General features: G+C 51.1%; 37 non-coding genes across 37 annotated transcripts; 12 read left to right on the forward strand and 25 right to left on the reverse strand.

The window, feature by feature from the left end:
• Positions 1 to 286: 286 nt before the first annotated feature.
• On the reverse strand, positions 287 to 359 carry trnam-cau (transfer RNA methionine (anticodon CAU)). The gene has a single exon. It is a non-coding gene; the product is annotated as a tRNA-Met (tRNA).
• A 590-nt stretch (positions 360 to 949) lies between these two features.
• On the reverse strand, positions 950 to 1,020 carry trnag-gcc (transfer RNA glycine (anticodon GCC)). The gene has a single exon. It is a non-coding gene; the product is annotated as a tRNA-Gly (tRNA).
• A 122-nt stretch (positions 1,021 to 1,142) lies between these two features.
• Positions 1,143 to 1,214, forward strand: trnae-cuc (transfer RNA glutamic acid (anticodon CUC)). Its single transcript has one exon. It is a non-coding gene; the product is annotated as a tRNA-Glu (tRNA).
• A 1,185-nt stretch (positions 1,215 to 2,399) lies between these two features.
• trnam-cau (transfer RNA methionine (anticodon CAU)) lies at positions 2,400 to 2,472 on the reverse strand. The gene has a single exon. It is a non-coding gene; the product is annotated as a tRNA-Met (tRNA).
• Positions 2,473 to 3,073: 601 nt separating this feature from the next.
• Positions 3,074 to 3,144, reverse strand: trnag-gcc (transfer RNA glycine (anticodon GCC)). The gene has a single exon. It is a non-coding gene; the product is annotated as a tRNA-Gly (tRNA).
• Positions 3,145 to 3,266: 122 nt separating this feature from the next.
• On the forward strand, positions 3,267 to 3,338 carry trnae-cuc (transfer RNA glutamic acid (anticodon CUC)). Its single transcript has one exon. It is a non-coding gene; the product is annotated as a tRNA-Glu (tRNA).
• A 1,185-nt stretch (positions 3,339 to 4,523) lies between these two features.
• On the reverse strand, positions 4,524 to 4,596 carry trnam-cau (transfer RNA methionine (anticodon CAU)). Its single transcript has one exon. It is a non-coding gene; the product is annotated as a tRNA-Met (tRNA).
• Positions 4,597 to 5,154: 558 nt separating this feature from the next.
• Positions 5,155 to 5,225, reverse strand: trnag-gcc (transfer RNA glycine (anticodon GCC)). The gene has a single exon. It is a non-coding gene; the product is annotated as a tRNA-Gly (tRNA).
• A 122-nt stretch (positions 5,226 to 5,347) lies between these two features.
• On the forward strand, positions 5,348 to 5,419 carry trnae-cuc (transfer RNA glutamic acid (anticodon CUC)). Its single transcript has one exon. It is a non-coding gene; the product is annotated as a tRNA-Glu (tRNA).
• A 1,185-nt stretch (positions 5,420 to 6,604) lies between these two features.
• trnam-cau (transfer RNA methionine (anticodon CAU)) lies at positions 6,605 to 6,677 on the reverse strand. The gene has a single exon. It is a non-coding gene; the product is annotated as a tRNA-Met (tRNA).
• Positions 6,678 to 7,235: 558 nt separating this feature from the next.
• On the reverse strand, positions 7,236 to 7,306 carry trnag-gcc (transfer RNA glycine (anticodon GCC)). The gene has a single exon. It is a non-coding gene; the product is annotated as a tRNA-Gly (tRNA).
• Positions 7,307 to 7,428: 122 nt separating this feature from the next.
• trnae-cuc (transfer RNA glutamic acid (anticodon CUC)) lies at positions 7,429 to 7,500 on the forward strand. Its single transcript has one exon. It is a non-coding gene; the product is annotated as a tRNA-Glu (tRNA).
• Positions 7,501 to 8,685: 1,185 nt separating this feature from the next.
• trnam-cau (transfer RNA methionine (anticodon CAU)) lies at positions 8,686 to 8,758 on the reverse strand. The gene has a single exon. It is a non-coding gene; the product is annotated as a tRNA-Met (tRNA).
• A 558-nt stretch (positions 8,759 to 9,316) lies between these two features.
• On the reverse strand, positions 9,317 to 9,387 carry trnag-gcc (transfer RNA glycine (anticodon GCC)). Its single transcript has one exon. It is a non-coding gene; the product is annotated as a tRNA-Gly (tRNA).
• A 122-nt stretch (positions 9,388 to 9,509) lies between these two features.
• Positions 9,510 to 9,581, forward strand: trnae-cuc (transfer RNA glutamic acid (anticodon CUC)). Its single transcript has one exon. It is a non-coding gene; the product is annotated as a tRNA-Glu (tRNA).
• A 1,185-nt stretch (positions 9,582 to 10,766) lies between these two features.
• On the reverse strand, positions 10,767 to 10,839 carry trnam-cau (transfer RNA methionine (anticodon CAU)). Its single transcript has one exon. It is a non-coding gene; the product is annotated as a tRNA-Met (tRNA).
• A 601-nt stretch (positions 10,840 to 11,440) lies between these two features.
• Positions 11,441 to 11,511, reverse strand: trnag-gcc (transfer RNA glycine (anticodon GCC)). The gene has a single exon. It is a non-coding gene; the product is annotated as a tRNA-Gly (tRNA).
• Positions 11,512 to 11,633: 122 nt separating this feature from the next.
• Positions 11,634 to 11,705, forward strand: trnae-cuc (transfer RNA glutamic acid (anticodon CUC)). Its single transcript has one exon. It is a non-coding gene; the product is annotated as a tRNA-Glu (tRNA).
• Positions 11,706 to 12,890: 1,185 nt separating this feature from the next.
• trnam-cau (transfer RNA methionine (anticodon CAU)) lies at positions 12,891 to 12,963 on the reverse strand. Its single transcript has one exon. It is a non-coding gene; the product is annotated as a tRNA-Met (tRNA).
• Positions 12,964 to 13,564: 601 nt separating this feature from the next.
• On the reverse strand, positions 13,565 to 13,635 carry trnag-gcc (transfer RNA glycine (anticodon GCC)). Its single transcript has one exon. It is a non-coding gene; the product is annotated as a tRNA-Gly (tRNA).
• Positions 13,636 to 13,757: 122 nt separating this feature from the next.
• Positions 13,758 to 13,829, forward strand: trnae-cuc (transfer RNA glutamic acid (anticodon CUC)). Its single transcript has one exon. It is a non-coding gene; the product is annotated as a tRNA-Glu (tRNA).
• A 1,185-nt stretch (positions 13,830 to 15,014) lies between these two features.
• trnam-cau (transfer RNA methionine (anticodon CAU)) lies at positions 15,015 to 15,087 on the reverse strand. The gene has a single exon. It is a non-coding gene; the product is annotated as a tRNA-Met (tRNA).
• A 601-nt stretch (positions 15,088 to 15,688) lies between these two features.
• On the reverse strand, positions 15,689 to 15,759 carry trnag-gcc (transfer RNA glycine (anticodon GCC)). The gene has a single exon. It is a non-coding gene; the product is annotated as a tRNA-Gly (tRNA).
• Positions 15,760 to 15,881: 122 nt separating this feature from the next.
• Positions 15,882 to 15,953, forward strand: trnae-cuc (transfer RNA glutamic acid (anticodon CUC)). Its single transcript has one exon. It is a non-coding gene; the product is annotated as a tRNA-Glu (tRNA).
• Positions 15,954 to 17,138: 1,185 nt separating this feature from the next.
• On the reverse strand, positions 17,139 to 17,211 carry trnam-cau (transfer RNA methionine (anticodon CAU)). Its single transcript has one exon. It is a non-coding gene; the product is annotated as a tRNA-Met (tRNA).
• A 601-nt stretch (positions 17,212 to 17,812) lies between these two features.
• Positions 17,813 to 17,883, reverse strand: trnag-gcc (transfer RNA glycine (anticodon GCC)). The gene has a single exon. It is a non-coding gene; the product is annotated as a tRNA-Gly (tRNA).
• Positions 17,884 to 18,005: 122 nt separating this feature from the next.
• On the forward strand, positions 18,006 to 18,077 carry trnae-cuc (transfer RNA glutamic acid (anticodon CUC)). The gene has a single exon. It is a non-coding gene; the product is annotated as a tRNA-Glu (tRNA).
• A 1,185-nt stretch (positions 18,078 to 19,262) lies between these two features.
• trnam-cau (transfer RNA methionine (anticodon CAU)) lies at positions 19,263 to 19,335 on the reverse strand. The gene has a single exon. It is a non-coding gene; the product is annotated as a tRNA-Met (tRNA).
• Positions 19,336 to 19,893: 558 nt separating this feature from the next.
• On the reverse strand, positions 19,894 to 19,964 carry trnag-gcc (transfer RNA glycine (anticodon GCC)). The gene has a single exon. It is a non-coding gene; the product is annotated as a tRNA-Gly (tRNA).
• A 122-nt stretch (positions 19,965 to 20,086) lies between these two features.
• On the forward strand, positions 20,087 to 20,158 carry trnae-cuc (transfer RNA glutamic acid (anticodon CUC)). The gene has a single exon. It is a non-coding gene; the product is annotated as a tRNA-Glu (tRNA).
• Positions 20,159 to 21,343: 1,185 nt separating this feature from the next.
• Positions 21,344 to 21,416, reverse strand: trnam-cau (transfer RNA methionine (anticodon CAU)). The gene has a single exon. It is a non-coding gene; the product is annotated as a tRNA-Met (tRNA).
• A 601-nt stretch (positions 21,417 to 22,017) lies between these two features.
• Positions 22,018 to 22,088, reverse strand: trnag-gcc (transfer RNA glycine (anticodon GCC)). The gene has a single exon. It is a non-coding gene; the product is annotated as a tRNA-Gly (tRNA).
• A 122-nt stretch (positions 22,089 to 22,210) lies between these two features.
• Positions 22,211 to 22,282, forward strand: trnae-cuc (transfer RNA glutamic acid (anticodon CUC)). The gene has a single exon. It is a non-coding gene; the product is annotated as a tRNA-Glu (tRNA).
• Positions 22,283 to 23,467: 1,185 nt separating this feature from the next.
• Positions 23,468 to 23,540, reverse strand: trnam-cau (transfer RNA methionine (anticodon CAU)). The gene has a single exon. It is a non-coding gene; the product is annotated as a tRNA-Met (tRNA).
• A 601-nt stretch (positions 23,541 to 24,141) lies between these two features.
• trnag-gcc (transfer RNA glycine (anticodon GCC)) lies at positions 24,142 to 24,212 on the reverse strand. Its single transcript has one exon. It is a non-coding gene; the product is annotated as a tRNA-Gly (tRNA).
• A 122-nt stretch (positions 24,213 to 24,334) lies between these two features.
• trnae-cuc (transfer RNA glutamic acid (anticodon CUC)) lies at positions 24,335 to 24,406 on the forward strand. The gene has a single exon. It is a non-coding gene; the product is annotated as a tRNA-Glu (tRNA).
• Positions 24,407 to 25,591: 1,185 nt separating this feature from the next.
• On the reverse strand, positions 25,592 to 25,664 carry trnam-cau (transfer RNA methionine (anticodon CAU)). The gene has a single exon. It is a non-coding gene; the product is annotated as a tRNA-Met (tRNA).
• Between the last annotated feature and the right edge of the window lie 117 nt (positions 25,665 to 25,781).

Here is a 25,781-nt window from a genome sequence, read left to right on the forward strand (position 1 = left end):
CCTGAGAAAAGAAAGAGGAATTGTGGTGAAAGTTGGATGAAGTGGTTTCAGAGGGCCGGCACACATCCATAGGGGAGGATCGCCTGCCACGTGTGAGTCTTGAAATCAAACAGATGGGAAGGCTTTCCACGGTCAATGGCAGAATGATTTGGATTGATCCCTGTTCTAGATCTCGCATCGGAGGAGGCTGAAAATCCACTACAAAGGAGTGGTTCTAAGGCTCCAGCGTCCTCGAAATGGGTAGAAGAGGTACAAAATGGATGGACCAACTCTGTACCAAAATACCTGCCTCGTGTGAGGCTCGAACTCACGACCTTCAGATTATGAGACTGACGCGCTGCCTACTGCGCCAACGAGGCTGACAGGGAAACTGAAAATGGACGATTTCTCGAAGCTGCACAGAAATGAAATTCAGCTTGGACAAACAAAGGTGAGTCCCCAGGTATTTAAGCCCTGAACGGGTTTTGGAGGTGAAGAGTGCCACAGGAGATCCTAAAAACGGTGTTTTGACCCAGCTCCGGCTTACCTGAAAGGGACAAGCGGTAGACAATGGATGGGTTGCCTTTGCCACGTACTGTGTATCAAGCGAGGCTCAAGACACCATCTTCCCCCAAAACGGACCATTCTTCTTTTGTCTCGTAGTGCCGTCTTAAGTTAAATTCCTTAATTACAGCCACATTAGCTCCACTAATAAGACACACGGGTTTACCAGCAATGTCTGTAAACATATATTCAGTCACCCACTGGCGCTGGCAGGCGACAATTCTAAGTCTGCCAATTGTCCCGCCACTGTCCAAAGTCTCCTCTCAACAACATCTTGACTTAATGCAGATACGATGTCCAACCCAAGTTTGGTTTGCACAGGCTTCTTGTTCCAAATCTTGATGCCGTCTGGCCGTGACCGAGAACAAACTTAATGCCCCCCAAGACCCCACGCATAAAGGAACCGTGCATTGGCCGGGAATCGAACCCGGGTCTCCCGCGTGGCAGGCGAGAATTCTACCACTGAACCACCAATGCTCACACACGTGGCAGTTTTCTCAACGAATTCGCGCCATTGCCCAAGCGCTCCTCTCGAGGCGCAGCGGAAAATGTAGCCCGATACACCCACGCGTCACTCATCAAGACACCTCTGTGGCAGCTCCCTGATGGTCTAGTGGTCAGGATTCGGCGCTCTCACCGCCGCGGCCCGGGTTCGATTCCCGGTCAGGGAAACTGTGTTTTGCCCCACCTCCGCCTTACCCGAAAGGGACAAGCGGTAGACAATGGATGGGTTGCCTTTGCCACGTACTGTGTATCAAGAGAGCCTCAAGGCACCATCTCCCCCCAAAACGGACCATTCCTTGAAGCCGTCAACAAATGAAGCAGAGTTGCCAGTTCTTCAAGCCCAGGATGAGCTGCCGTCTTGGAGGTGAAGGGTGTGACAGGACATCCAAAAAATGTGTGGCCGAACTGCGCATCAAAACATGCCTCCCGTGAGGATAGAGCTCAACACCGCCAGTTTTCGAGACTTGCGCATGGCAGGCGACAATTCTACCGCTGAGCTAACAACCCTTGCATGTCCGCCAATTGTCCCGCTGAATTCGCGCTACTGTCCAAACTCTCCTCTCCAGACGCTTAAAATGGATGCACAAACTCTGCCACGTACTGCGCATCAAAGCACATCGCTTGCGTGAGGCTACAAGTCACTACCTTCTGATTTCGTGATTCACATGTGGCAGGCGACAGTTCTAACGCTCAGCCACCAGCCCTTACAAGTCTGCCAATTGTCTCGTCGAATTCGCGCCACTTTCCAAAGTCTACTCTCAACAACATCTTGACTTAATGCAGATACGATGTCCAACCCAAGTTTGGTTTGCATAGACTTCTTGTTCCAACTTAACAGTCAGGCAAGAATGACTTCAAATTATCCCTCTCCATGGACCCTGTTGGCAAAGGAACTCCAGGCAACCTCCAGAGACTCAGCTCGGGAGCTGCTGATAACCAATTATCAGCCCTTGTTCATCCGCTTCCAATGCAAAGACATTCCTAACCCTACCTGGACAAAGTGTCCTAGAAGAAATAACAGGTAGGAGTCATTTGGGAGCCAACGTGTGGTGCCCCGCAATTCTGACCTGAGAAAAGAAAGAGGAATTGTGGTGAAAGTTGGATGAAGTGGTTTCAGAGGGCCGGCACACATCCATAGGGGAGGATCGCCTGCCACGTGTGAGTCTTGAAATCAAACAGATGGGAAGGCTTTCCACGGTCAATGGCAGAATGATTTGGATTGATCCCTGTTCTAGATCTCGCATCGGAGGAGGCTGAAAATCCACTACAAAGGAGTGGTTCTAAGGCTCCAGCGTCCTCGAAATGGGTAGAAGAGGTACAAAATGGATGGACCAACTCTGTACCAAAACACCTGCCTCGTGTGAGGCTCGAACTCACGACCTTCAGATTATGAGACTGACGCGCTGCCTACTGCGCCAACGAGGCTGACAGGGAAACTGAAAATGGACGATTTCTCGAAGCTGCACAGAAATGAAATTCAGCTTGGACAAACAAAGGTGAGTCCCCAGGTATTTAAGCCCTGAACGGGTTTTGGAGGTGAAGAGTGCCACAGGAGATCCTAAAAACGGTGTTTTGACCCAGCTCCGGCTTACCTGAAAGGGACAAGCGGTAGACAATGGATGGGTTGCCTTTGCCACGTACTGTGTATCAAGCGAGGCTCAAGACACCATCTTCCCCCAAAACGGACCATTCTTCTTTTGTCTCGTAGTGCCGTCTTAAGTTAAATTCCTTAATTACAGCCACATTAGCTCCACTAATAAGACACACGGGTTTACCAGCAATGTCTGTAAACATATATTCAGTCACCCACTGGCGCTGGCAGGCGACAATTCTAAGTCTGCTAATTGTCCCGCCGAATTCGCGCCACTGTCCAAAGTCTCCTCTCAACAACATCTTGACTTAATGCAGATACGATGTCCAACCCAAGTTTGGTTTGCACAGGCTTCTTGTTCCAAATCTTGATGCCGTCTGGCCGTGACCGAGAACAAACTTAATGCCCCCCAAGACCCCACGCATAAAGGAACCGTGCATTGGCCGGGAATCGAACCCGGGTCTCCCGCGTGGCAGGCGAGAATTCTACCACTGAACCACCAATGCTCACACACGTGGCAGTTTTCTCAACGAATTCGCGCCATTGCCCAAGCGCTCCTCTCGAGGCGCAGCGGAAAATGTAGCCCGATACACCCACGCGTCACTCATCAAGACACCTCTGTGGCAGCTCCCTGATGGTCTAGTGGTCAGGATTCGGCGCTCTCACCGCCGCGGCCCGGGTTCGATTCCCGGTCAGGGAAACTGTGTTTTGCCCCACCTCCGCCTTACCCGAAAGGGACAAGCGGTAGACAATGGATGGGTTGCCTTTGCCACGTACTGTGTATCAAGAGAGCCTCAAGGCACCATCTCCCCCCAAAACGGACCATTCCTTGAAGCCGTCAACAAATGAAGCAGAGTTGCCAGTTCTTCAAGCCCAGGATGAGCTGCCGTCTTGGAGGTGAAGGGTGTGACAGGACATCCAAAAAATGTGTGGCCGAACTGCGCATCAAAACATGCCTCCCGTGAGGATAGAGCTCAACACCGCCAGTTTTCGAGACTTGCGCATGGCAGGCGACAATTCTACCGCTGAGCTAACAACCCTTGCATGTCCGCCAATTGTCCCGCTGAATTCGCGCTACTGTCCAAACTCTCCTCTCCAGACGCTTAAAATGGATGCACAAACTCTGCCACGTACTGCGCATCAAAGCACATCGCTTGCGTGAGGCTACAAGTCACTACCTTCTGATTTCGTGATTCACATGTGGCAGGCGACAGTTCTAACGCTCAGCCACCAGCCCTTACAAGTCTGCCAATTGTCCCGCCGAATTCGCGCCACTCTCCAAAGTCTACTCTCAACAACATCTTGACTTAATGCAGATACGATGTCCAACCCAAGTTTGGTTTGCATAGACTTCTTGTTCCAACTTAACAGTCAGGCAAGAATGACTTCAAATTATCCCTCTCCATGGACCCTGTTGGCAAAGGAACTCCAGGCAACCTCCAGAGACTCAGCTCGGGAGCTGCTGATAACCAATTATCAGCCCTTGTTCATCCGCTTCCAATGCAAAGACATTCCTAACCCTACCTGGACAAAGTGTCCTAGAAGAAATAACAGGTAGGAGTCATTTGGGAGCCAACGTGTGGTGTCCCGCAATTCTGACCTGAGAAAAGAAAGAGGAATTGTGGTGAAAGTTGGATGAAGTGGTTTCAGAGGGCCGGCACACATCCATAGGGGAGGATCGCCTGCCACGTGTGAGTCTTGAAATCAAACAGATGGGAAGGCTTTCCACGGTCAATGGCAGAATGATTTGGATTGATCCCTGTTCTAGATCTCGCATCGGAGGAGGCTGAAAATCCACTACAAAGGAGTGGTTCTAAGGCTCCAGCGTCCTCGAAATGGGTAGAAGAGGTACAAAATGGATGGACCAACTCTGTACCAAAACACCTGCCTCGTGTGAGGCTCGAACTCACGACCTTCAGATTATGAGACTGACGCGCTGCCTACTGCGCCAACGAGGCTGACAGGGAAACTGAAAATGGACGATTTCTCGAAGCTGCACAGAAATGAAATTCAGCTTGGACAAACAAAGGTGAGTCCCCAGGTATTTAAGCCCTGAACGGGTTTTGGAGGTGAAGAGTGCCACAGGAGATCCTAAAAACGGTGTTTTGACCCAGCTCCGGCTTACCTGAAAGGGACAAGCGGTAGACAATGGATGGGTTGCCTTTGCCACGTACTGTGTATCAAGCGAGGCTCAAGACACCATCTTCCCCCAAAACGGACCATTCTTCTTTTGTCTCGTAGTGCCGTCTTAAGTTAAATTCCTTAATTACAGCCACATTAGCTCCACTAATAAGACACACGGGCGCTGGCAGGCGACAATTCTAAGTCTGCCAATTGTCCCGCCGAATTCGCGCCACTGTCCAAAGTCTCCTCTCAACAACATCTTGACTTAATGCAGATACGATGTCCAACCCAAGTTTGGTTTGCACAGGCTTCTTGTTCCAAATCTTGATGCCGTCTGGCCGTGACCGAGAACAAACTTAATGCCCCCCAAGACCCCACGCATAAAGGAACCGTGCATTGGCCGGGAATCGAACCCGGGTCTCCCGCGTGGCAGGCGAGAATTCTACCACTGAACCACCAATGCTCACACACGTGGCAGTTTTCTCAACGAATTCGCGCCATTGCCCAAGCGCTCCTCTCGAGGCGCAGCGGAAAATGTAGCCCGATACACCCACGCGTCACTCATCAAGACACCTCTGTGGCAGCTCCCTGATGGTCTAGTGGTCAGGATTCGGCGCTCTCACCGCCGCGGCCCGGGTTCGATTCCCGGTCAGGGAAACTGTGTTTTGCCCCACCTCCGCCTTACCCGAAAGGGACAAGCGGTAGACAATGGATGGGTTGCCTTTGCCACGTACTGTGTATCAAGAGAGCCTCAAGGCACCATCTCCCCCCAAAACGGACCATTCCTTGAAGCCGTCAACAAATGAAGCAGAGTTGCCAGTTCTTCTAGCCCAGGATCAGCTGCCGTCTTGGAGGTGAAGGGTGTGACAGGACATCCAAAAAATGTGTGGCCGAACTGCCCATCAAAACATGCCTCCCGTGAGGATAGAGCTCAACACCGCCAGTTTTCGAGACTTGCGCATGGCAGGCGACAATTCTACCGCTGAGCTAACAACCCTTGCATGTCCGCCAATTGTCCCGCTGAATTCGCGCTACTGTCCAAACTCTCCTCTCCAGACGCTTAAAATGGATGCACAAACTCTGCCACGTACTGCGCATCAAAGCACATCGCTTGCGTGAGGCTACAAGTCACTACCTTCTGATTTCGTGATTCACATGTGGCAGGCGACAGTTCTAACGCTCAGCCACCAGCCCTTACAAGTCTGCCAATTGTCCCGCCGAATTCGCGCCACTCTCCAAAGTCTACTCTCAACAACATCTTGACTTAATGCAGATACGATGTCCAACCCAAGTTTGGTTTGCATAGACTTCTTGTTCCAACTTAACAGTCAGGCAAGAATGACTTCAAATTATCCCTCTCCATGGACCCTGTTGGCAAAGGAACTCCAGGCAACCTCCAGAGACTCAGCTCGGGAGCTGCTGATAACCAATTATCAGCCTTTGTTCATCCGCTTCCAATGCAAAGACATTCCTAACCCTACCTGGACAAAGTGTCCTAGAAGAAATAACAGGTAGGAGTCATTTGGGAGCCAACGTGTGGTGCCCCGCAATTCTGACCTGAGAAAAGAAAGAGGAATTGTGGTGAAAGTTGGATGAAGTGGTTTCAGAGGGCCGGCACACATCCATAGGGGAGGATCGCCTGCCACGTGTGAGTCTTGAAATCAAACAGATGGGAAGGCTTTCCACGGTCAATGGCAGAATGATTTGGATTGATCCCTGTTCTAGATCTCGCATCGGAGGAGGCTGAAAATCCACTACAAAGGAGTGGTTCTAAGGCTCCAGCGTCCTCGAAATGGGTAGAAGAGGTACAAAATGGATGGACCAACTCTGTACCAAAACACCTGCCTCGTGTGAGGCTCGAACTCACGACCTTCAGATTATGAGACTGACGCGCTGCCTACTGCGCCAACGAGGCTGACAGGGAACCTGAAAATGGACGATTTCTCGAAGCTGCACAGAAATGAAATTCAGCTTGGACAAACAAAGGTGAGTCCCCAGGTATTTAAGCCCTGAACGGGTTTTGGAGGTGAAGAGTGCCACAGGAGATCCTAAAAACGGTGTTTTGACCCAGCTCCGGCTTACCTGAAAGGGACAAGCGGTAGACAATGGATGGGTTGCCTTTGCCACGTACTGTGTATCAAGCGAGGCTCAAGACACCATCTTCCCCCAAAACGGACCATTCTTCTTTTGTCTCGTAGTGCCGTCTTAAGTTAAATTCCTTAATTACAGCCACATTAGCTCCACTAATAAGACACACGGGCGCTGGCAGGCGACAATTCTAAGTCTGCCAATTGTCCCGCCGAATTCGCGCCACTGTCCAAAGTCTCCTCTCAACAACATCTTGACTTAATGCAGATACGATGTCCAACCCAAGTTTGGTTTGCACAGGCTTCTTGTTCCAAATCTTGATGCCGTCTGGCCGTGACCGAGAACAAACTTAATGCCCCCCAAGACCCCACGCATAAAGGAACCGTGCATTGGCCGGGAATCAAACCCGGGTCTCCCGCGTGGCAGGCGAGAATTCTACCACTGAACCACCAATGCTCACACACGTGGCAGTTTTCTCAACGAATTCGCGCCATTGCCCAAGCGCTCCTCTCGAGGCGCAGCGGAAAATGTAGCCCGATACACCCACGCGTCACTCATCAAGACACCTCTGTGGCAGCTCCCTGATGGTCTAGTGGTCAGGATTCGGCGCTCTCACCGCCGCGGCCCGGGTTCGATTCCCGGTCAGGGAAACTGTGTTTTGCCCCACCTCCGCCTTACCCGAAAGGGACAAGCGGTAGACAATGGATGGGTTGCCTTTGCCACGTACTGTGTATCAAGAGAGCCTCAAGGCACCATCTCCCCCCAAAACGGACCATTCCTTGAAGCCGTCAACAAATGAAGCAGAGTTGCCAGTTCTTCAAGCCCAGGATGAGCTGCCGTCTTGGAGGTGAAGGGTGTGACAGGACATCCAAAAAATGTGTGGCCGAACTGCGCATCAAAACATGCCTCCCGTGAGGATAGAGCTCAACACCGCCAGTTTTCGAGACTTGCGCATGGCAGGCGACAATTCTACCGCTGAGCTAACAACCCTTGCATGTCCGCCAATTGTCCCGCTGAATTCGCGCTACTGTCCAAACTCTCCTCTCCAGACGCTTAAAATGGATGCACAAACTCTGCCACGTACTGCGCATCAAAGCACATCGCTTGCGTGAGGCTACAAGTCACTACCTTCTGATTTCGTGATTCACATGTGGCAGGCGACAGTTCTAACGCTCAGCCACCAGCCCTTACAAGTCTGCCAATTGTCCCGCCGAATTCGCGCCACTCTCCAAAGTCTACTCTCAACAACATCTTGACTTAATGCAGATACGATGTCCAACCCAAGTTTGGTTTGCATAGACTTCTTGTTCCAACTTAACAGTCAGGCAAGAATGACTTCAAATTATCCCTCTCCATGGACCCTGTTGGCAAAGGAACTCCAGGCAACCTCCAGAGACTCAGCTCGGGAGCTGCTGATAACCAATTATCAGCCTTTGTTCATCCGCTTCCAATGCAAAGACATTCCTAACCCTACCTGGACAAAGTGTCCTAGAAGAAATAACAGGTAGGAGTCATTTGGGAGCCAACGTGTGGTGCCCCGCAATTCTGACCTGAGAAAAGAAAGAGGAATTGTGGTGAAAGTTGGATGAAGTGGTTTCAGAGGGCCGGCACACATCCATAGGGGAGGATCGCCTGCCACGTGTGAGTCTTGAAATCAAACAGATGGGAAGGCTTTCCACGGTCAATGGCAGAATGATTTGGATTGATCCCTGTTCTAGATCTCGCATCGGAGGAGGCTGAAAATCCACTACAAAGGAGTGGTTCTAAGGCTCCAGCGTCCTCGAAATGGGTAGAAGAGGTACAAAATGGATGGACCAACTCTGTACCAAAACACCTGCCTCGTGTGAGGCTCGAACTCACGACCTTCAGATTATGAGACTGACGCGCTGCCTACTGCGCCAACGAGGCTGACAGGGAACCTGAAAATGGACGATTTCTCGAAGCTGCACAGAAATGAAATTCAGCTTGGACAAACAAAGGTGAGTCCCCAGGTATTTAAGCCCTGAACGGGTTTTGGAGGTGAAGAGTGCCACAGGAGATCCTAAAAACGGTGTTTTGACCCAGCTCCGGCTTACCTGAAAGGGACAAGCGGTAGACAATGGATGGGTTGCCTTTGCCACGTACTGTGTATCAAGCGAGGCTCAAGACACCATCTTCCCCCAAAACGGACCATTCTTCTTTTGTCTCGTAGTGCCGTCTTAAGTTAAATTCCTTAATTACAGCCACATTAGCTCCACTAATAAGACACACGGGCGCTGGCAGGCGACAATTCTAAGTCTGCCAATTGTCCCGCCGAATTCGCGCCACTGTCCAAAGTCTCCTCTCAACAACATCTTGACTTAATGCAGATACGATGTCCAACCCAAGTTTGGTTTGCACAGGCTTCTTGTTCCAAATCTTGATGCCGTCTGGCCGTGACCGAGAACAAACTTAATGCCCCCCAAGACCCCACGCATAAAGGAACCGTGCATTGGCCGGGAATCGAACCCGGGTCTCCCGCGTGGCAGGCGAGAATTCTACCACTGAACCACCAATGCTCACACACGTGGCAGTTTTCTCAACGAATTCGCGCCATTGCCCAAGCGCTCCTCTCGAGGCGCAGCGGAAAATGTAGCCCGATACACCCACGCGTCACTCATCAAGACACCTCTGTGGCAGCTCCCTGATGGTCTAGTGGTCAGGATTCGGCGCTCTCACCGCCGCGGCCCGGGTTCGATTCCCGGTCAGGGAAACTGTGTTTTGCCCCACCTCCGCCTTACCCGAAAGGGACAAGCGGTAGACAATGGATGGGTTGCCTTTGCCACGTACTGTGTATCAAGAGAGCCTCAAGGCACCATCTCCCCCCAAAACGGACCATTCCTTGAAGCCGTCAACAAATGAAGCAGAGTTGCCAGTTCTTCAAGCCCAGGATGAGCTGCCGTCTTGGAGGTGAAGGGTGTGACAGGACATCCAAAAAATGTGTGGCCGAACTGCGCATCAAAACATGCCTCCCGTGAGGATAGAGCTCAACACCGCCAGTTTTCGAGACTTGCGCATGGCAGGCGACAATTCTACCGCTGAGCTAACAACCCTTGCATGTCCGCCAATTGTCCCGCTGAATTCGCGCTACTGTCCAAACTCTCCTCTCCAGACGCTTAAAATGGATGCACAAACTCTGCCACGTACTGCGCATCAAAGCACATCGCTTGCGTGAGGCTACAAGTCACTACCTTCTGATTTCGTGATTCACATGTGGCAGGCGACAGTTCTAACGCTCAGCCACCAGCCCTTACAAGTCTGCCAATTGTCTCGTCGAATTCGCGCCACTCTCCAAAGTCTACTCTCAACAACATCTTGACTTAATGCAGATACGATGTCCAACCCAAGTTTGGTTTGCATAGACTTCTTGTTCCAACTTAACAGTCAGGCAAGAATGACTTCAAATTATCCCTCTCCATGGACCCTGTTGGCAAAGGAACTCCAGGCAACCTCCAGAGACTCAGCTCGGGAGCTGCTGATAACCAATTATCAGCCCTTGTTCATCCGCTTCCAATGCAAAGACATTCCTAACCCTACCTGGACAAAGTGTCCTAGAAGAAATAACAGGTAGGAGTCATTTGGGAGCCAACGTGTGGTGCCCCGCAATTCTGACCTGAGAAAAGAAAGAGGAATTGTGGTGAAAGTTGGATGAAGTGGTTTCAGAGGGCCGGCACACATCCATAGGGGAGGATCGTCTGCCATGTGTGAGTCTTGAAATCAAACAGATGGGAAGGCTTTCCACGGTCAATGGCAGAATGATTTGGATTGATCCCTGTTCTAGATCTCGCATCGGAGGAGGCTGAAAATCCACTACAAAGGAGTGGTTCTAAGGCTCCAGCGTCCTCGAAATGGGTAGAAGAGGTACAAAATGGATGGACCAACTCTGTACCAAAACACCTGCCTCGTGTGAGGCTCGAACTCACGACCTTCAGATTATGAGACTGACGCGCTGCCTACTGCGCCAACGAGGCTGACAGGGAACCTGAAAATGGACGATTTCTCGAAGCTGCACAGAAATGAAATTCAGCTTGGACAAACAAAGGTGAGTCCCCAGGTATTTAAGCCCTGAACGGGTTTTGGAGGTGAAGAGTGCCACAGGAGATCCTAAAAACGGTGTTTTGACCCAGCTCCGGCTTACCTGAAAGGGACAAGCGGTAGACAATGGATGGGTTGCCTTTGCCACGTACTGTGTATCAAGCGAGGCTCAAGACACCATCTTCCCCCAAAACGGACCATTCTTCTTTTGTCTCGTAGTGCCGTCTTAAGTTAAATTCCTTAATTACAGCCACATTAGCTCCACTAATAAGACACACGGGTTTACCAGCAATGTCTGTAAACATATATTCAGTCACCCACTGGCGCTGGCAGGCGACAATTCTAAGTCTGCCAATTGTCCCGCCGAATTCGCGCCACTGTCCAAAGTCTCCTCTCAACAACATCTTGACTTAATGCAGATACGATGTCCAACCCAAGTTTGGTTTGCACAGGCTTCTTGTTCCAAATCTTGATGCCGTCTGGCCGTGACCGAGAACAAACTTAATGCCCCCCAAGACCCCACGCATAAAGGAACCGTGCATTGGCCGGGAATCGAACCCGGGTCTCCCGCGTGGCAGGCGAGAATTCTACCACTGAACCACCAATGCTCACACACGTGGCAGTTTTCTCAACGAATTCGCGCCATTGCCCAAGCGCTCCTCTCGAGGCGCAGCGGAAAATGTAGCCCGATACACCCACGCGTCACTCATCAAGACACCTCTGTGGCAGCTCCCTGATGGTCTAGTGGTCAGGATTCGGCGCTCTCACCGCCGCGGCCCGGGTTCGATTCCCGGTCAGGGAAACTGTGTTTTGCCCCACCTCCGCCTTACCCGAAAGGGACAAGCGGTAGACAATGGATGGGTTGCCTTTGCCACGTACTGTGTATCAAGAGAGCCTCAAGGCACCATCTCCCCCCAAAACGGACCATTCCTTGAAGCCGTCAACAAATGAAGCAGAGTTGCCAGTTCTTCAAGCCCAGGATGAGCTGCCGTCTTGGAGGTGAAGGGTGTGACAGGACATCCAAAAAATGTGTGGCCGAACTGCGCATCAAAACATGCCTCCCGTGAGGATAGAGCTCAACACCGCCAGTTTTCGAGACTTGCGCATGGCAGGCGACAATTCTACCGCTGAGCTAACAACCCTTGCATGTCCGCCAATTGTCCCGCTGAATTCGCGCTACTGTCCAAACTCTCCTCTCCAGACGCTTAAAATGGATGCACAAACTCTGCCACGTACTGCGCATCAAAGCACATCGCTTGCGTGAGGCTACAAGTCACTACCTTCTGATTTCGTGATTCACATGTGGCAGGCGACAGTTCTAACGCTCAGCCACCAGCCCTTACAAGTCTGCCAATTGTCTCGTCGAATTCGCGCCACTCTCCAAAGTCTACTCTCAACAACATCTTGACTTAATGCAGATACGATGTCCAACCCAAGTTTGGTTTGCATAGACTTCTTGTTCCAACTTAACAGTCAGGCAAGAATGACTTCAAATTATCCCTCTCCATGGACCCTGTTGGCAAAGGAACTCCAGGCAACCTCCAGAGACTCAGCTCGGGAGCTGCTGATAACCAATTATCAGCCCTTGTTCATCCGCTTCCAATGCAAAGACATTCCTAACCCTACCTGGACAAAGTGTCCTAGAAGAAATAACAGGTAGGAGTCATTTGGGAGCCAACGTGTGGTGCCCCGCAATTCTGACCTGAGAAAAGAAAGAGGAATTGTGGTGAAAGTTGGATGAAGTGGTTTCAGAGGGCCGGCACACATCCATAGGGGAGGATCGCCTGCCACGTGTGAGTCTTGAAATCAAACAGATGGGAAGGCTTTCCACGGTCAATGGCAGAATGATTTGGATTGATCCCTGTTCTAGATCTCGCATCGGAGGAGGCTGAAAATCCACTACAAAGGAGTGGTTCTAAGGCTCCAGCGTCCTCGAAATGGGTAGAAGAGGTACAAAATGGATGGACCAACTCTGTACCAAAACACCTGCCTCGTGTGAGGCTCGAACTCACGACCTTCAGATTATGAGACTGACGCGCTGCCTACTGCGCCAACGAGGCTGACAGGGAACCTGAAAATGGACGATTTCTCGAAGCTGCACAGAAATGAAATTCAGCTTGGACAAACAAAGGTGAGTCCCCAGGTATTTAAGCCCTGAACGGGTTTTGGAGGTGAAGAGTGCCACAGGAGATCCTAAAAACGGTGTTTTGACCCAGCTCCGGCTTACCTGAAAGGGACAAGCGGTAGACAATGGATGGGTTGCCTTTGCCACGTACTGTGTATCAAGCGAGGCTCAAGACACCATCTTCCCCCAAAACGGACCATTCTTCTTTTGTCTCGTAGTGCCGTCTTAAGTTAAATTCCTTAATTACAGCCACATTAGCTCCACTAATAAGACACACGGGTTTACCAGCAATGTCTGTAAACATATATTCAGTCACCCACTGGCGCTGGCAGGCGACAATTCTAAGTCTGCCAATTGTCCCGCCGAATTCGCGCCACTGTCCAAAGTCTCCTCTCAACAACATCTTGACTTAATGCAGATACGATGTCCAACCCAAGTTTGGTTTGCACAGGCTTCTTGTTCCAAATCTTGATGCCGTCTGGCCGTGACCGAGAACAAACTTAATGCCCCCCAAGACCCCACGCATAAAGGAACCGTGCATTGGCCGGGAATCGAACCCGGGTCTCCCGCGTGGCAGGCGAGAATTCTACCACTGAACCACCAATGCTCACACACGTGGCAGTTTTCTCAACGAATTCGCGCCATTGCCCAAGCGCTCCTCTCGAGGCGCAGCGGAAAATGTAGCCCGATACACCCACGCGTCACTCATCAAGACACCTCTGTGGCAGTTCCCTGATGGTCTAGTGGTCAGGATTCGGAGCTCTCACCGCCGCGGCCCGGGTTCGATTCCCGGTCAGGGAAACTGTGTTTTGCCCCACCTCCGCCTTACCCGAAAGGGACAAGCGGTAGACAATGGATGGGTTGCCTTTGCCACGTACTGTGTATCAAGAGAGCCTCAAGGCACCATCTCCCCCCAAAACGGACCATTCCTTGAAGCCGTCAACAAATGAAGCAGAGTTGCCAGTTCTTCAAGCCCAGGATGAGCTGCCGTCTTGGAGGTGAAGGGTGTGACAGGACATCCAAAAAATGTGTGGCCGAACTGCGCATCAAAACATGCCTCCCGTGAGGATAGAGCTCAACACCGCCAGTTTTCGAGACTTGCGCATGGCAGGCGACAATTCTACCGCTGAGCTAACAACCCTTGCATGTCCGCCAATTGTCCCGCTGAATTCGCGCTACTGTCCAAACTCTCCTCTCCAGACGCTTAAAATGGATGCACAAACTCTGCCACGTACTGCGCATCAAAGCACATCGCTTGCGTGAGGCTACAAGTCACTACCTTCTGATTTCGTGATTCACATGTGGCAGGCGACAGTTCTAACGCTCAGCCACCAGCCCTTACAAGTCTGCCAATTGTCTCGTCGAATTCGCGCCACTCTCCAAAGTCTACTCTCAACAACATCTTGACTTAATGCAGATACGATGTCCAACCCAAGTTTGGTTTGCATAGACTTCTTGTTCCAACTTAACAGTCAGGCAAGAATGACTTCAAATTATCCCTCTCCATGGACCCTGTTGGCAAAGGAACTCCAGGCAACCTCCAGAGACTCAGCTCGGGAGCTGCTGATAACCAATTATCAGCCCTTGTTCATCCGCTTCCAATGCAAAGACATTCCTAACCCTACCTGGACAAAGTGTCCTAGAAGAAATAACAGGTAGGAGTCATTTGGGAGCCAACGTGTGGTGCCCCGCAATTCTGACCTGAGAAAAGAAAGAGGAATTGTGGTGAAAGTTGGATGAAGTGGTTTCAGAGGGCCGGCACACATCCATAGGGGAGGATCGTCTGCCATGTGTGAGTCTTGAAATCAAACAGATGGGAAGGCTTTCCACGGTCAATGGCAGAATGATTTGGATTGATCCCTGTTCTAGATCTCGCATCGGAGGAGGCTGAAAATCCACTACAAAGGAGTGGTTCTAAGGCTCCAGCGTCCTCGAAATGGGTAGAAGAGGTACAAAATGGATGGACCAACTCTGTACCAAAACACCTGCCTCGTGTGAGGCTCGAACTCACGACCTTCAGATTATGAGACTGACGCGCTGCCTACTGCGCCAACGAGGCTGACAGGGAACCTGAAAATGGACGATTTCTCGAAGCTGCACAGAAATGAAATTCAGCTTGGACAAACAAAGGTGAGTCCCCAGGTATTTAAGCCCTGAACGGGTTTTGGAGGTGAAGAGTGCCACAGGAGATCCTAAAAACGGTGTTTTGACCCAGCTCCGGCTTACCTGAAAGGGACAAGCGGTAGACAATGGATGGGTTGCCTTTGCCACGTACTGTGTATCAAGCGAGGCTCAAGACACCATCTTCCCCCAAAACGGACCATTCTTCTTTTGTCTCGTAGTGCCGTCTTAAGTTAAATTCCTTAATTACAGCCACATTAGCTCCACTAATAAGACACACGGGTTTACCAGCAATGTCTGTAAACATATATTCAGTCACCCACTGGCGCTGGCAGGCGACAATTCTAAGTCTGCCAATTGTCCCGCCGAATTCGCGCCACTGTCCAAAGTCTCCTCTCAACAACATCTTGACTTAATGCAGATACGATGTCCAACCCAAGTTTGGTTTGCACAGGCTTCTTGTTCCAAATCTTGATGCCGTCTGGCCGTGACCGAGAACAAACTTAATGCCCCCCAAGACCCCACGCATAAAGGAACCGTGCATTGGCCGGGAATCGAACCCGGGTCTCCCGCGTGGCAGGCGAGAATTCTACCACTGAACCACCAATGCTCACACACGTGGCAGTTTTCTCAACGAATTCGCGCCATTGCCCAAGCGCTCCTCTCGAGGCGCAGCGGAAAATGTAGCCCGATACACCCACGCGTCACTCATCAAGACACCTCTGTGGCAGCTCCCTGATGGTCTAGTGGTCAGGATTCGGCGCTCTCACCGCCGCGGCCCGGGTTCGATTCCCGGTCAGGGAAACTGTGTTTTGCCCCACCTCCGCCTTACCCGAAAGGGACAAGCGGTAGACAATGGATGGGTTGCCTTTGCCACGTACTGTGTATCAAGAGAGCCTCAAGGCACCATCTCCCCCCAAAACGGACCATTCCTTGAAGCCGTCAACAAATGAAGCAGAGTTGCCAGTTCTTCAAGCCCAGGATGAGCTGCCGTCTTGGAGGTGAAGGGTGTGACAGGACATCCAAAAAATGTGTGGCCGAACTGCGCATCAAAACATGCCTCCCGTGAGGATAGAGCTCAACACCGCCAGTTTTCGAGACTTGCGCATGGCAGGCGACAATTCTACCGCTGAGCTAACAACCCTTGCATGTCCGCCAATTGTCCCGCTGAATTCGCGCTACTGTCCAAACTCTCCTCTCCAGACGCTTAAAATGGATGCACAAACTCTGCCACGTACTGCGCATCAAAGCACATCGCTTGCGTGAGGCTACAAGTCACTACCTTCTGATTTCGTGATTCACATGTGGCAGGCGACAGTTCTAACGCTCAGCCACCAGCCCTTACAAGTCTGCCAATTGTCTCGTCGAATTCGCGCCACTCTCCAAAGTCTACTCTCAACAACATCTTGACTTAATGCAGATACGATGTCCAACCCAAGTTTGGTTTGCATAGACTTCTTGTTCCAACTTAACAGTCAGGCAAGAATGACTTCAAATTATCCCTCTCCATGGACCCTGTTGGCAAAGGAACTCCAGGCAACCTCCAGAGACTCAGCTCGGGAGCTGCTGATAACCAATTATCAGCCCTTGTTCATCCGCTTCCAATGCAAAGACATTCCTAACCCTACCTGGACAAAGTGTCCTAGAAGAAATAACAGGTAGAAGTCATTTGGGAGCCAACGTGTGGTGCCCCGCAATTCTGACCTGAGAAAAGAAAGAGGAATTGTGGTGAAAGTTGGATGAAGTGGTTTCAGAGGGCCGGCACACATCCATAGGGGAGGATCGCCTGCCACGTGTGAGTCTTGAAATCAAACAGATGGGAAGGCTTTCCACGGTCAATGGCAGAATGATTTGGATTGATCCCTGTTCTAGATCTCGCATCGGAGGAGGCTGAAAATCCACTACAAAGGAGTGGTTCTAAGGCTCCAGCGTCCTCGAAATGGGTAGAAGAGGTACAAAATGGATGGACCAACTCTGTACCAAAACACCTGCCTCGTGTGAGGCTCGAACTCACGACCTTCAGATTATGAGACTGACGCGCTGCCTACTGCGCCAACGAGGCTGACAGGGAACCTGAAAATGGACGATTTCTCGAAGCTGCACAGAAATGAAATTCAGCTTGGACAAACAAAGGTGAGTCCCCAGGTATTTAAGCCCTGAACGGGTTTTGGAGGTGAAGAGTGCCACAGGAGATCCTAAAAACGGTGTTTTGACCCAGCTCCGGCTTACCTGAAAGGGACAAGCGGTAGACAATGGATGGGTTGCCTTTGCCACGTACTGTGTATCAAGCGAGGCTCAAGACACCATCTTCCCCCAAAACGGACCATTCTTCTTTTGTCTCGTAGTGCCGTCTTAAGTTAAATTCCTTAATTACAGCCACATTAGCTCCACTAATAAGACACACGGGTTTACCAGCAATGTCTGTAAACATATATTCAGTCACCCACTGGCGCTGGCAGGCGACAATTCTAAGTCTGCCAATTGTCCCGCCGAATTCGCGCCACTGTCCAAAGTCTCCTCTCAACAACATCTTGACTTAATGCAGATACGATGTCCAACCCAAGTTTGGTTTGCACAGGCTTCTTGTTCCAAATCTTGATGCCGTCTGGCCGTGACCGAGAACAAACTTAATGCCCCCCAAGACCCCACGCATAAAGGAACCGTGCATTGGCCGGGAATCGAACCCGGGTCTCCCGCGTGGCAGGCGAGAATTCTACCACTGAACCACCAATGCTCACACACGTGGCAGTTTTCTCAACGAATTCGCGCCATTGCCCAAGCGCTCCTCTCGAGGCGCAGCGGAAAATGTAGCCCGATACACCCACGCGTCACTCATCAAGACACCTCTGTGGCAGCTCCCTGATGGTCTAGTGGTCAGGATTCGGCGCTCTCACCGCCGCGGCCCGGGTTCGATTCCCGGTCAGGGAAACTGTGTTTTGCCCCACCTCCGCCTTACCCGAAAGGGACAAGCGGTAGACAATGGATGGGTTGCCTTTGCCACGTACTGTGTATCAAGAGAGCCTCAAGGCACCATCTCCCCCCAAAACGGACCATTCCTTGAAGCCGTCAACAAATGAAGCAGAGTTGCCAGTTCTTCAAGCCCAGGATGAGCTGCCGTCTTGGAGGTGAAGGGTGTGACAGGACATCCAAAAAATGTGTGGCCGAACTGCGCATCAAAACATGCCTCCCGTGAGGATAGAGCTCAACACCGCCAGTTTTCGAGACTTGCGCATGGCAGGCGACAATTCTACCGCTGAGCTAACAACCCTTGCATGTCCGCCAATTGTCCCGCTGAATTCGCGCTACTGTCCAAACTCTCCTCTCCAGACGCTTAAAATGGATGCACAAACTCTGCCACGTACTGCGCATCAAAGCACATCGCTTGCGTGAGGCTACAAGTCACTACCTTCTGATTTCGTGATTCACATGTGGCAGGCGACAGTTCTAACGCTCAGCCACCAGCCCTTACAAGTCTGCCAATTGTCCCGCCGAATTCGCGCCACTCTCCAAAGTCTACTCTCAACAACATCTTGACTTAATGCAGATACGATGTCCAACCCAAGTTTGGTTTGCATAGACTTCTTGTTCCAACTTAACAGTCAGGCAAGAATGACTTCAAATTATCCCTCTCCATGGACCCTGTTGGCAAAGGAACTCCAGGCAACCTCCAGAGACTCAGCTCGGGAGCTGCTGATAACCAATTATCAGCCTTTGTTCATCCGCTTCCAATGCAAAGACATTCCTAACCCTACCTGGACAAAGTGTCCTAGAAGAAATAACAGGTAGGAGTCATTTGGGAGCCAACGTGTGGTGCCCCGCAATTCTGACCTGAGAAAAGAAAGAGGAATTGTGGTGAAAGTTGGATGAAGTGGTTTCAGAGGGCCGGCACACATCCATAGGGGAGGATCGCCTGCCACGTGTGAGTCTTGAAATCAAACAGATGGGAAGGCTTTCCACGGTCAATGGCAGAATGATTTGGATTGATCCCTGTTCTAGATCTCGCATCGGAGGAGGCTGAAAATCCACTACAAAGGAGTGGTTCTAAGGCTCCAGCGTCCTCGAAATGGGTAGAAGAGGTACAAAATGGATGGACCAACTCTGTACCAAAACACCTGCCTCGTGTGAGGCTCGAACTCACGACCTTCAGATTATGAGACTGACGCGCTGCCTACTGCGCCAACGAGGCTGACAGGGAACCTGAAAATGGACGATTTCTCGAAGCTGCACAGAAATGAAATTCAGCTTGGACAAACAAAGGTGAGTCCCCAGGTATTTAAGCCCTGAACGGGTTTTGGAGGTGAAGAGTGCCACAGGAGATCCTAAAAACGGTGTTTTGACCCAGCTCCGGCTTACCTGAAAGGGACAAGCGGTAGACAATGGATGGGTTGCCTTTGCCACGTACTGTGTATCAAGCGAGGCTCAAGACACCATCTTCCCCCAAAACGGACCATTCTTCTTTTGTCTCGTAGTGCCGTCTTAAGTTAAATTCCTTAATTACAGCCACATTAGCTCCACTAATAAGACACACGGGCGCTGGCAGGCGACAATTCTAAGTCTGCCAATTGTCCCGCCGAATTCGCGCCACTGTCCAAAGTCTCCTCTCAACAACATCTTGACTTAATGCAGATACGATGTCCAACCCAAGTTTGGTTTGCACAGGCTTCTTGTTCCAAATCTTGATGCCGTCTGGCCGTGACCGAGAACAAACTTAATGCCCCCCAAGACCCCACGCATAAAGGAACCGTGCATTGGCCGGGAATCGAACCCGGGTCTCCCGCGTGGCAGGCGAGAATTCTACCACTGAACCACCAATGCTCACACACGTGGCAGTTTTCTCAACGAATTCGCGCCATTGCCCAAGCGCTCCTCTCGAGGCGCAGCGGAAAATGTAGCCCGATACACCCACGCGTCACTCATCAAGACACCTCTGTGGCAGCTCCCTGATGGTCTAGTGGTCAGGATTCGGCGCTCTCACCGCCGCGGCCCGGGTTCGATTCCCGGTCAGGGAAACTGTGTTTTGCCCCACCTCCGCCTTACCCGAAAGGGACAAGCGGTAGACAATGGATGGGTTGCCTTTGCCACGTACTGTGTATCAAGAGAGCCTCAAGGCACCATCTCCCCCCAAAACGGACCATTCCTTGAAGCCGTCAACAAATGAAGCAGAGTTGCCAGTTCTTCAAGCCCAGGATGAGCTGCCGTCTTGGAGGTGAAGGGTGTGACAGGACATCCAAAAAATGTGTGGCCGAACTGCGCATCAAAACATGCCTCCCGTGAGGATAGAGCTCAACACCGCCAGTTTTCGAGACTTGCGCATGGCAGGCGACAATTCTACCGCTGAGCTAACAACCCTTGCATGTCCGCCAATTGTCCCGCTGAATTCGCGCTACTGTCCAAACTCTCCTCTCCAGACGCTTAAAATGGATGCACAAACTCTGCCACGTACTGCGCATCAAAGCACATCGCTTGCGTGAGGCTACAAGTCACTACCTTCTGATTTCGTGATTCACATGTGGCAGGCGACAGTTCTAACGCTCAGCCACCAGCCCTTACAAGTCTGCCAATTGTCTCGTCGAATTCGCGCCACTCTCCAAAGTCTACTCTCAACAACATCTTGACTTAATGCAGATACGATGTCCAACCCAAGTTTGGTTTGCATAGACTTCTTGTTCCAACTTAACAGTCAGGCAAGAATGACTTCAAATTATCCCTCTCCATGGACCCTGTTGGCAAAGGAACTCCAGGCAACCTCCAGAGACTCAGCTCGGGAGCTGCTGATAACCAATTATCAGCCCTTGTTCATCCGCTTCCAATGCAAAGACATTCCTAACCCTACCTGGACAAAGTGTCCTAGAAGAAATAACAGGTAGGAGTCATTTGGGAGCCAACGTGTGGTGCCCCGCAATTCTGACCTGAGAAAAGAAAGAGGAATTGTGGTGAAAGTTGGATGAAGTGGTTTCAGAGGGCCGGCACACATCCATAGGGGAGGATCGTCTGCCATGTGTGAGTCTTGAAATCAAACAGATGGGAAGGCTTTCCACGGTCAATGGCAGAATGATTTGGATTGATCCCTGTTCTAGATCTCGCATCGGAGGAGGCTGAAAATCCACTACAAAGGAGTGGTTCTAAGGCTCCAGCGTCCTCGAAATGGGTAGAAGAGGTACAAAATGGATGGACCAACTCTGTACCAAAACACCTGCCTCGTGTGAGGCTCGAACTCACGACCTTCAGATTATGAGACTGACGCGCTGCCTACTGCGCCAACGAGGCTGACAGGGAACCTGAAAATGGACGATTTCTCGAAGCTGCACAGAAATGAAATTCAGCTTGGACAAACAAAGGTGAGTCCCCAGGTATTTAAGCCCTGAACGGGTTTTGGAGGTGAAGAGTGCCACAGGAGATCCTAAAAACGGTGTTTTGACCCAGCTCCGGCTTACCTGAAAGGGACAAGCGGTAGACAATGGATGGGTTGCCTTTGCCACGTACTGTGTATCAAGCGAGGCTCAAGACACCATCTTCCCCCAAAACGGACCATTCTTCTTTTGTCTCGTAGTGCCGTCTTAAGTTAAATTCCTTAATTACAGCCACATTAGCTCCACTAATAAGACACACGGGTTTACCAGCAATGTCTGTAAACATATATTCAGTCACCCACTGGCGCTGGCAGGCGACAATTCTAAGTCTGCCAATTGTCCCGCCGAATTCGCGCCACTGTCCAAAGTCTCCTCTCAACAACATCTTGACTTAATGCAGATACGATGTCCAACCCAAGTTTGGTTTGCACAGGCTTCTTGTTCCAAATCTTGATGCCGTCTGGCCGTGACCGAGAACAAACTTAATGCCCCCCAAGACCCCACGCATAAAGGAACCGTGCATTGGCCGGGAATCGAACCCGGGTCTCCCGCGTGGCAGGCGAGAATTCTACCACTGAACCACCAATGCTCACACACGTGGCAGTTTTCTCAACGAATTCGCGCCATTGCCCAAGCGCTCCTCTCGAGGCGCAGCGGAAAATGTAGCCCGATACACCCACGCGTCACTCATCAAGACACCTCTGTGGCAGCTCCCTGATGGTCTAGTGGTCAGGATTCGGCGCTCTCACCGCCGCGGCCCGGGTTCGATTCCCGGTCAGGGAAACTGTGTTTTGCCCCACCTCCGCCTTACCCGAAAGGGACAAGCGGTAGACAATGGATGGGTTGCCTTTGCCACGTACTGTGTATCAAGAGAGCCTCAAGGCACCATCTCCCCCCAAAACGGACCATTCCTTGAAGCCGTCAACAAATGAAGCAGAGTTGCCAGTTCTTCAAGCCCAGGATGAGCTGCCGTCTTGGAGGTGAAGGGTGTGACAGGACATCCAAAAAATGTGTGGCCGAACTGCGCATCAAAACATGCCTCCCGTGAGGATAGAGCTCAACACCGCCAGTTTTCGAGACTTGCGCATGGCAGGCGACAATTCTACCGCTGAGCTAACAACCCTTGCATGTCCGCCAATTGTCCCGCTGAATTCGCGCTACTGTCCAAACTCTCCTCTCCAGACGCTTAAAATGGATGCACAAACTCTGCCACGTACTGCGCATCAAAGCACATCGCTTGCGTGAGGCTACAAGTCACTACCTTCTGATTTCGTGATTCACATGTGGCAGGCGACAGTTCTAACGCTCAGCCACCAGCCCTTACAAGTCTGCCAATTGTCTCGTCGAATTCGCGCCACTCTCCAAAGTCTACTCTCAACAACATCTTGACTTAATGCAGATACGATGTCCAACCCAAGTTTGGTTTGCATAGACTTCTTGTTCCAACTTAACAGTCAGGCAAGAATGACTTCAAATTATCCCTCTCCATGGACCCTGTTGGCAAAGGAACTCCAGGCAACCTCCAGAGACTCAGCTCGGGAGCTGCTGATAACCAATTATCAGCCCTTGTTCATCCGCTTCCAATGCAAAGACATTCCTAACCCTACCTGGACAAAGTGTCCTAGAAGAAATAACAGGTAGGAGTCATTTGGGAGCCAACGTGTGGTGCCCCGCAATTCTGACCTGAGAAAAGAAAGAGGAATTGTGGTGAAAGTTGGATGAAGTGGTTTCAGAGGGCCGGCACACATCCATAGGGGAGGATCGCCTGCCACGTGTGAGTCTTGAAATCAAACAGATGGGAAGGCTTTCCACGGTCAATGGCAGAATGATTTGGATTGATCCCTGTTCTAGATCTCGCATCGGAGGAGGCTGAAAATCCACTACAAAGGAGTGGTTCTAAGGCTCCAGCGTCCTCGAAATGGGTAGAAGAGGTACAAAATGGATGGACCAACTCTGTACCAAAACACCTGCCTCGTGTGAGGCTCGAACTCACGACCTTCAGATTATGAGACTGACGCGCTGCCTACTGCGCCAACGAGGCTGACAGGGAACCTGAAAATGGACGATTTCTCGAAGCTGCACAGAAATGAAATTCAGCTTGGACAAACAAAGGTGAGTCCCCAGGTATTTAAGCCCTGAACGGGTTTTGGAGGTGAAGAGTGCCACAGGAGATCCTAAAAACGGTGTTTTGACCCAGCTCCGGCTTACCTGAAAGGGACAAGCGGTAGACAATGGATGGGTTGCCTTTGCCACGTACTGTGTATCAAGCGAGGCTCAAGACACCATCTTCCCCCAAAACGGACCATTCTTCTTTTGTCTCGTAGTGCCGTCTTAAGTTAAATTCCTTAATTACAGCCACATTAGCTCCACTAATAAGACACACGGGTTTACCAGCAATGTCTGTAAACATATATTCAGTCACCCACTGGCGCTGGCAGGCGACAATTCTAAGTCTGCCAATTGTCCCGCCGAATTCGCGCCACTGTCCAAAGTCTCCTCTCAACAACATCTTGACTTAATGCAGATACGATGTCCAACCCAAGTTTGGTTTGCACAGGCTTCTTGTTCCAAATCTTGATGCCGTCTGGCCGTGACCGAGAACAAACTTAATGCCCCCCAAGACCCCACGCATAAAGGAACCGTGCATTGGCCGGGAATCGAACCCGGGTCTCCCGCGTGGCAGGCGAGAATTCTACCACTGAACCACCAATGCTCACACACGTGGCAGTTTTCTCAACGAATTCGCGCCATTGCCCAAGCGCTCCTCTCGAGGCGCAGCGGAAAATGTAGCCCGATACACCCACGCGTCACTCATCAAGACACCTCTGTGGCAGTTCCCTGATGGTCTAGTGGTCAGGATTCGGAGCTCTCACCGCCGCGGCCCGGGTTCGATTCCCGGTCAGGGAAACTGTGTTTTGCCCCACCTCCGCCTTACCCGAAAGGGACAAGCGGTAGACAATGGATGGGTTGCCTTTGCCACGTACTGTGTATCAAGAGAGCCTCAAGGCACCATCTCCCCCCAAAACGGACCATTCCTTGAAGCCGTCAACAAATGAAGCAGAGTTGCCAGTTCTTCAAGCCCAGGATGAGCTGCCGTCTTGGAGGTGAAGGGTGTGACAGGACATCCAAAAAATGTGTGGCCGAACTGCGCATCAAAACATGCCTCCCGTGAGGATAGAGCTCAACACCGCCAGTTTTCGAGACTTGCGCATGGCAGGCGACAATTCTACCGCTGAGCTAACAACCCTTGCATGTCCGCCAATTGTCCCGCTGAATTCGCGCTACTGTCCAAACTCTCCTCTCCAGACGCTTAAAATGGATGCACAAACTCTGCCACGTACTGCGCATCAAAGCACATCGCTTGCGTGAGGCTACAAGTCACTACCTTCTGATTTCGTGATTCACATGTGGCAGGCGACAGTTCTAACGCTCAGCCACCAGCCCTTACAAGTCTGCCAATTGTCTCGTCGAATTCGCGCCACTCTCCAAAGTCTACTCTCAACAACATCTTGACTTAATGCAGATACGATGTCCAACCCAAGTTTGGTTTGCATAGACTTCTTGTTCCAACTTAACAGTCAGGCAAGAATGACTTCAAATTATCCCTCTCCATGGACCCTGTTGGCAAAGGAACTCCAGGCAACCTCCAGAGACTCAGCTCGGGAGCTGCTGATAACCAATTATCAGCCCTTGTTCATCCGCTTCCAATGCAAAGACATTCCTAACCCTACCTGGACAAAGTGTCCTAGAAGAAATAACAGGTAGGAGTCATTTGGGAGCCAACGTGTGGTGCCCCGCAATTCTGACCTGAGAAAAGAAAGAGGAATTGTGGTGAAAGTTGGATGAAGTGGTTTCAGAGGGCCGGCACACATCCATAGGGGAGGATCGCCTGCCACGTGTGAGTCTTGAAATCAAACAGATGGGAAGGCTTTCCACGGTCAATGGCAGAATGATTTGGATTGATCCCTGTTCTAGATCTCGCATCGGAGGAGGCTGAAAATCCACTACAAAGGAGTGGTTCTAAGGCTCCAGCGTCCTCGAAATGGGTAGAAGAGGTACAAAATGGATGGACCAACTCTGTACCAAAACACCTGCCTCGTGTGAGGCTCGAACTCACGACCTTCAGATTATGAGACTGACGCGCTGCCTACTGCGCCAACGAGGCTGACAGGGAACCTGAAAATGGACGATTTCTCGAAGCTGCACAGAAATGAAATTCAGCTTGGACAAACAAAGGTGAGTCCCCAGGTATTTAAGCCCTGAACGGGTTTTGGAGGTGAAG

This window comes from Aulonocara sp. 'chitande type north' Nkhata Bay, linkage group LG23, assembly GCF_057382095.1.
Source record: "Aulonocara sp. 'chitande type north' Nkhata Bay isolate Kocher_YH1m ecotype deep benthic linkage group LG23, A_spYH_male_GT1.1, whole genome shotgun sequence".
Lineage (NCBI taxonomy): Eukaryota > Metazoa > Chordata > Actinopteri > Cichliformes > Cichlidae > Aulonocara > Aulonocara sp. 'chitande type north' Nkhata Bay.